The sequence below is a fragment of the Chrysochloris asiatica genome, unplaced genomic scaffold, assembly GCF_000296735.1.
Source record: "Chrysochloris asiatica unplaced genomic scaffold, ChrAsi1.0 scaffold00038, whole genome shotgun sequence".
NCBI classification, from domain to species: Eukaryota; Metazoa; Chordata; class Mammalia; order Afrosoricida; family Chrysochloridae; genus Chrysochloris; species Chrysochloris asiatica.
The window spans coordinates 14,680,994-14,688,776 of NW_006408556.1; the positions used below are offsets into that span (position 1 = coordinate 14,680,994).

At 38.4% G+C, this 7,783-nt stretch overlaps 1 pseudogene; it reads right to left on the bottom strand.

Annotated features, from left to right (window-relative positions):
• Window positions 1-4,187: 4,187 nt before the first annotated feature.
• Window positions 4,188-4,748, bottom strand: LOC102823436 (annotated as a pseudogene).
• Between the last annotated feature and the right edge of the window lie 3,035 nt (window positions 4,749-7,783).

Below are 7,783 nucleotides of genomic sequence, written 5' to 3' on the forward strand. Positions count from 1 at the left end.
TTTCTGCTCCTGTAAAGATTTATAGCCTCTAAAACTCTGTACATGGTCACTATGAGTTGGAACCAACTCCACAGCGCATAACCATCACCATTGTGAATTGATTGATAGTTTACATGGGGGAACATCAGTTTTATACTCATCGTATTGTATTCGTTTCATTGCAATGATTGCAATCCCCTGCATACTTCAACATTCAATAGTATTTGCTTCTATTCCCTGTGGGGTTTTTGTTTGTTTTTTGGATGTGCACCAAAACACTCAGGAATATACAATCATTCAAACAGCCAAAGGGCACACCAGCAAGCCTGCCCCCCAACCCCCACCCAGGGCTGCCAGCACACATCCCCTCTCCCGCCATGACTCTAGAGTCCTCAGCTGCTCCGCTCTCCATGTCATCATTTCTGCCTCCATCTCTGGCATCATCACTTCTCTAGATAGTGTTTTTGGAGAAATCTTTTGATGAGCACAACTGTTTAATTTTTACAAGGTCTCATTTATCTAGTTCATCTTCTTATGTTTGTCCATTTTTAGTTCTATTTAGTATTCTGTTTAAGCCATATATTATTGTCTCTAGCATCGTCTCTGTTTTTAATTTGATAATGCTTTTTGTTTTAGGTTTTACATTTAGGTCTTTGATCTGTCTCGAGTTAGTTTTTGTATATGGTGAGAGATCTGAATCCTGTTTCATTTTTCTGCAAATGTATATCCAATTTTGTCAGCACAGTTTGTTAAAGAGACTATCTGTTCCCCTTTTGATGGGTTTTGGCCCTTTATCAAAGATCAGCTATTCGTAAGTGAATGGATTTGTATTTGGATTCTCAGTTCGGTCCTTTGGTCTATGTGTCTGTCATTATACTAGTACCAGGCTGTTTTAACTACCATAGCTGTACAATAGGCTTAGAGAACAAGTAGTGTGAGACCTCCTACTTTCTTCTTCTTCAATAACACTTTATTTATCTGGGGCCATTTTAATTTCCATATAAAGTTGGGGAGTAGTTATTCCATCTTGTTAAAGAATACTGTTGGCATTTGGATTTGTATTGCATTATATCTATAAATCACTTTGGGTAGTATTGACATTTTCAAAATGTTAAGTCTTCCAATATCCATGAGTATGATATGTTTTTCAATCTTATATAGTTAGGTCTCTTGTTTTCTTGGAATATTGTTTTGTAGTTTTCTTTGTATAGGTCTTTTATATCCTTGGTTAGATTTATTCTTAAGTATTTTAGCTTTGGAGGCTATTCTAAATGGTATTGTTTTCCTGGTTTCCTTTTAGAAATTCTCTTTGTTGGTATAGAGGAATCCAACTGATTTTTGTGTGTTGAACTTATATCCTACTTTGCTGAATCCTTCTATTAGTTCCAGTAGCTTTCTTGTGGAATCTTTGGATTTTCCATGCATAGGATCATATCATCCTATACACACCATGAGATAGTTTTACTTCTTCTTTACCAATTTGAATCTTTCTTCCTTCTTTCCTTTCTTTTTTTGCTGATTGCTCTAACTAGGGCTTCCAGTAAAATGTTGAATAAAAGTGATAATAAAGGCCATCCTTGGGTTTCAAGGATGCCAGGTTTTCAAGGGAAATGCTGTCAAGATCTCTCAGTAAAGAGTAACATATTTGGTTGTTGGATTTATATAAATGGCTTTATTATATAGAGGAATTTTCCTCTAATCCTTTTGTTGAGTCTTTATCAGGAGTGGTTAAAGGTTAAATGCCTTTTCTGTTTCGTTTGAGATGATCATGAGATTCTTTTGTTTTACTTATGTAATGTATTAATTAAGTTGATTTTCTAACATTGAACCATCTTGCTTACCTAGTATGAATCCCATTTGGTCATGCTTTTTATTTTATTTTTTTTAATGTTTTATTGTGAATTATGTGATATTTTACATAGGAGAACATTGGCTTTATATTCATCCTATCGTATATCATTTCATTGCCATTGTTACAGTCCCCTCCATGCATCATCAACCAACCAAAGGGTATACCCTGCAAGCCTGCCCCTTGATCATCAGCACACAGCCCCTCTCCTTCTCTGGGTCTAGAGTCCCTAACTGCTCCATCTCTCCACATCATCATCTCTGCCTCCATCTCTGGAGTCACTGTTTCTCTGGGTAGGGTTCCACACTCTGCTCTTCTCCCTTGATGGTCCCAGGGACCTCCGCTTCTGGACTGCAAAGTCAACCACTCCCCTCCTTTTGCTACAAAATGTCTGCCTTTACATTTCCAACCCTCACAGTCAATCCTGATAGCAATTATTTACTATTGTGCCACATGAGTGCTATCCCCATTGCCCTTCATCAGCTGTGCCCAGACAGATTGGATACTACTCAGTGGAGATTCTACCTTCCTCCGCATCCTCTGGATCTAGGTTCCCTCTTAAAAGCTTGTAAGCCAGTCACTTCTTGCCTTTGTAGCCCCCATTTTGGGTAGCCAATGTCCAAGTTGCTTATCCCTGTCTACCCTGTATACGGAAGGTGTGGGAATGATCCTCGCTGTAAAGATTTGTTTCCTCTTTTGAGCTACTGCATCCATAGGTATAGGTCAAGTTCATCAAATTGTACCAGATTACTCTTTTTTCCTCTTCTTTCTTCTTCTGGTTAAGTTCTGGTCATCCAGTTATTGAAGCCAGGTCAAGTGGGTATTATCTGCAAGTGTGGGTGTTCTTGTGCATATGCCCTCACTTCTTATCAGCTGGATGCTTCACTCTTCACTCTAGTCCTCTGTGGCTATGTCATTGACTCTGGGCCCAGGAGTCCCAGGTCTTGTCACACTGCTGGCCAACCAGGTCTTCACCTGGGTTCACAGGAGTCTGTTGAACATGGTAGGGCTTAGCTCGCAGCTTCATTGTTGTTTTTCCCTCACTTCCCCTTATTGGTGACCAACGTGGTCACCAGTCAGAGCGCATGCCTGCTCATGTATTCCCATTGAGTCTTAGTCATAGGAAGGGGATCATGATGTATTATTTATATATATATATATATATATATATATAGTTGAATTCTATTGGCTGAAATTTTGTTGAGAATTTTTACATCTATATTCATGAAGGATAGTGGTCTGTAATTTTACTTTAATAGCATTTCCCTTGAAAACCTGGATTCTATGGACAAAATGGAGGATAATATTTCTCTTGACAAAATGGAATCCTGGTGTGATGCTAAGGGTTAATGAGCTTGACTGCAAAGTCACTTTGAATTGCAAGGTCAGCAGTTCAAGTTCACCAGCTGCTCCTCAGAAACCCTATACAGGGCCACTATGGGTCAGAACCAACTCAACAGCACTTAACAACAACAACAACAATAGGCAAAATATTGACTGATACAAAAAACCTCAAAAGAAGATGGAAGGTTCTCTCTACTTATTTGACTAGTTTACTTAGGAAAATTAATTAAAATGGATGGGAAACCACAAAGTTTTCTTATATTTCTTGTTATAAATTGAGATGCATAGCATTATTATAACTATTCACTATTTTTTAAAGTCTTCTAAATTCTTGTCCTAAATATAATAACCATTATTGTTTTTGATAAAAAAGAAGATGGAAGAAATACACAGATTCACTGTACCAAAAAGAAATGGTGGATGTTCAACCATTTCAAGAGGAAGCATATGATCAAGAGCCAGTGGTACTGAAAGAAGAAGTCCAAGGTTCATTGGCAAAGAACATGGCACCAGGAATTGATGGAATACAAATTGAAATCTTACAACAAACAAATGCATCACTGGAGGCACTCACTCATCTGTGCTAAAAAGTTTCAAAAACAACTACCTGGCAAACTAACTGGAAGAGATCTATATTTGTCCCCATTCCAAAGAGAGGTGACCCAATATAATGCAGAAATCATCAGACAATATCTTTAATGTTGCATGCAAATAAAAGCTTGCTAAAAATAATGCAAAAACAGCTGCAACCATACATTGATAGAGAGCTTCCAAAGGTTCAAATTGGATTCAGAAGAGGATGTGGAACGATGGATGTCATTGCTGATGTCAGATGGATCTTGGCTGAAAGCAGAATACCAGACAGATAATTATCTGTGCTTTATTGACTACACAGTGGCTTTTTTTTCTTTTCTTTTTTTTCCACAGCACTAAACTTTATTAGGGATTTCATTTAGGTTAATCTCTAGGAATGAGAGAGTCCTAGTTAGAGAACACAAGAGTCCAGGAAGCCTCCTCAGATCTCATAGTGAACCACTGGCTCAGGCTCTTTGGTGGGATTATCGCCTCGTTCCAGGTACAGATCATTATAAGGATACTGCTTGGGCTCCACCAGCTGATAGCTGGGGTACTTCTCCCTGACCCAGAACACGAACAGCGTGAAGCCCATGAAGCCGAAGAGATGCTTACACATGACATCCCAAGAAACAGGCATGGGTGATGTATCCACACGGTCCCGTAAGTACATGTCTAGGTCCCAGTAGAGCGGTTCACCCCAGTTCAACCTCAGGTCCGTGTGGTCCCAGTTATACCATGGATCCCTTCCTTTCAGTGAACGATCAGGGAGCTTTGGGTAGTCACCATACCCCATGCCATCATCCGGGTATGGTTCGTAGTCTTCTACTCGCATATTATACTTCTTGGCAGCGGCACCCTGTTCTTCTGGGGTCTTGGAATAGGGGCCAGGAAGCATGTCCTTGGTAATGTGGGAGGTTGTCCATGTACCCAAGGGTACCACATTCCGGGCTGCCCTTTGCAGCCATCGTCCTCCCAGGACCCCCGCCCTGGCCGCTGCCATCTTCATCTTCTTCACGTTTCTACACAGAGGCTTTTGATTGTGCAGATCATGACAAACTATGGACAACATTGTAGAGAATGAATATTCCAGAAAACTTAATTGTGCTCATGAGGAACCTGTACATAGACCAAGAGGCAGTTGTTCGAACAGAACAAGGGAACACCGAATGTTTTAAAATTAGGGAAGGTGTATGCTAGAGTTGTATTCTTTCACCATACTTATTCAATCTGTAAACTGAGCAAATAATCCAAGAAAGTGGACTAGATGAAGGAAAACGTAGCTTCAGGATTGGAGGAAGAAACAACCTGCAATATGAAAGCGAAGAGGACTTAATATACTTACTGATGAAAATCAAAGACCACAATCTTCGGTATGAGTTGCACATCAATGTTAAAAAAAAAAAAAAAAGAAAGGAAAAAGCCTCACCACTGGACCAATAAACAACAGCCATATAAATGAAGAAAACATTAAAGTTGTTAAAGATTTCATTTCGCTTGGATCAATCATTGGGTGAAGTGTATCTCAATTCCAGTCCTCCTTTCCTTATCATGGGTAGAAGTGTAGATACGGTTATGTGCGCTAGGCCAAGAGGGCATGAAATGGCCTCCTAAATTTCCTGAGATCCCACAATGTTGCAAGAGGTTAGGTCAGCTTGAACCAACAATTTATGGAATACATGGATGAGACTTTCAGAGATCTGCTGTGTCATCAAGAACCAACATGAGGTTGAGTTATCAATGGAGACACCACTAACTGGCTAAAAAACTATAGAGTAACATTTCACTTGATGTAGACTACAAGGGCAGTTACCAAGGTATCCAGTGACTTCATAAATCCAATTGCCATGGCAACAATTCCAACTCACAGCAACTCTATAGAACAGAGTGGAAATGCCACACAGGGTTTTCCAGGTTGTGATTTTACGGAAGCAGATCGCCACATCTTTCTCCTGTGGAGTAGTTGGTGGGTTCAAACCAACAACCTTTTTGCTAGAAACTGAGTGCTTAATGACTGCACTACCAGGGCTCCTCACTCTGACCAAAGAAAACTGCTTCAGAAATCAGAGGTGCCAGAGACCCCATTAGAGAAGAGTCAAGACTTTCTCCATTTACTGGGAGACCACATAGTTCTTTCATATTCCCTGAAGGCATACTAGAGAAGTATAAGAGAAGAAGAGACTAAAGGTCTGAGGATTTATCTGAAGGAGTTGTTTTGCTGTTTAAACCAAAAGAGATGGAGATTTCATTAATTAGCTAGCTGAAGTTACCAACCAACTAGTGGGACGGGGGTTGTGAAGACGATTTTATCAGTTACATAAAATAAGTATATTTTCTTGGCACATGTGATTGTATACCATACTACTGTTATAAACGTACATTCTTTTTATGCTTTCTCACCTCTGGAGGGAGCTTCTTTCACAGCATTCTTAATTTAAATTGAGCCGACTCAATCTCTTTGTTAAAATAAAACTCTATCAGAGCTAGAGGTTATTATATTTTCCATAATGCCAATCAACCAATAAGACAGTCTTTATACTTACAGTATTTATATAATTTAGGAACTTAGAAATGCCAGTTATTACATTATTCATATGGCAACAACTCAAATAAATAATCAAGTAAGAAAACTATTAAGAATTAAAGTTTCTTTTTGAAAGTATTTTTCCTGGGATATGATTCTTACATGGTCTTTTATTAAAATTAGACTTTGAAGGACAAATTTATACAGTGAACCTTGTGAGAGCTAAAATTTGATGGGACTGTCTTGTTTTTCCACACTTTACAGGGTACAATCTCACCTCTTTTCGATTGCTCATTTTCTTGTTGTTGTGTGCTGTTGAGTTGGTTCTGACTCATAGGGAGTCTGTAAAGGGTTTCTGAGGTTGCAAATTGGTATAGAAGCAGAAAGCCTTACCTTTCTCCCATGGAGCGTCTGGTGGACTTGAACCGCTGACCATACAATATGGTTAACAATCCAAAGCATAACCAACCCATTAAACCACCAACTGCACCACAATTATTAGTGGAAAATAATTGAGTTTTCTTTCTTTTGCCACCTCACACATGTTCCAGCTTTCACAGGTTTTGCTGTACTACTAGCGAACAGAGCAAGTTGAAAGTAGTTATGGTCACAAAGTCTTCATTTTGCACAGGAAAACAAGAATGATATTTTTGTAAACGTTCTCAATGTAATATCATATCAAATCAAATTCTTTGAACTCATTTTATAATATAGACTGATATTTCTCCTGTTGTTGTTCTAGGGAAGAAGGGATATATCCTTCACTTCCTTTTCTTAAGAAAATTTATTGTCATTTGAATAAAACTTTGCAGAGCAAACTCTTTTCACATTCAGTTATTCATATTTATTTATTTTTGTGATATTAGTTGCAGCCCCCTCACTGTAACAGCGTTCTTTATTTTTATTTAATTTTTGAGAAGTAGGAGTAAGGAGTTTGGGTTAGAACTATGGTTAGGTCTAGGTTAGGCCTAAGATATTGTATAGTGATATGGTTATGGTTAGAATTGGGTTTAGAAGTAAGACTTGGTCTAGTTTTAGGGTTACAGTTAGATTTATTTTTATTTATTTACTTATTTTCTTGAAATATACTTGATTTCTTCTGTATTTGGAAGCTCTGTAACTATATGATTCCCTTTACTTACTTGATGGGCTTTTTGCTGTTGTTGCAAACTGATGTCTTTGGTTCTCTATTTTCAGTCTTGTAATTTTGCTTTACTTTGAATACTGTATCTGGGTTGAGTTCTGGGTCACAGTGTCATGTATGTTAGTCTCAGTTGGTTGTCTGCTGTTGTTGATTCTCTGTCCAAAGAGCTCCCTTTCGTACTTTTTGTAGGGTTGGTCTGGGTTTCACAGTTTTTTTTTCTTTTCGGTTTATCTGAAAATGTTCTAATTTCACTGTCGTATTTGATAGACAATTTTTCTGGCTGTGTGATTCTTTGTTGGCAATTTTTTTTCGTTTAGAGTTGTATATATGTCATTCTTTGGTCTTCTTGCCTGCATGGCTTCTCTGAGAA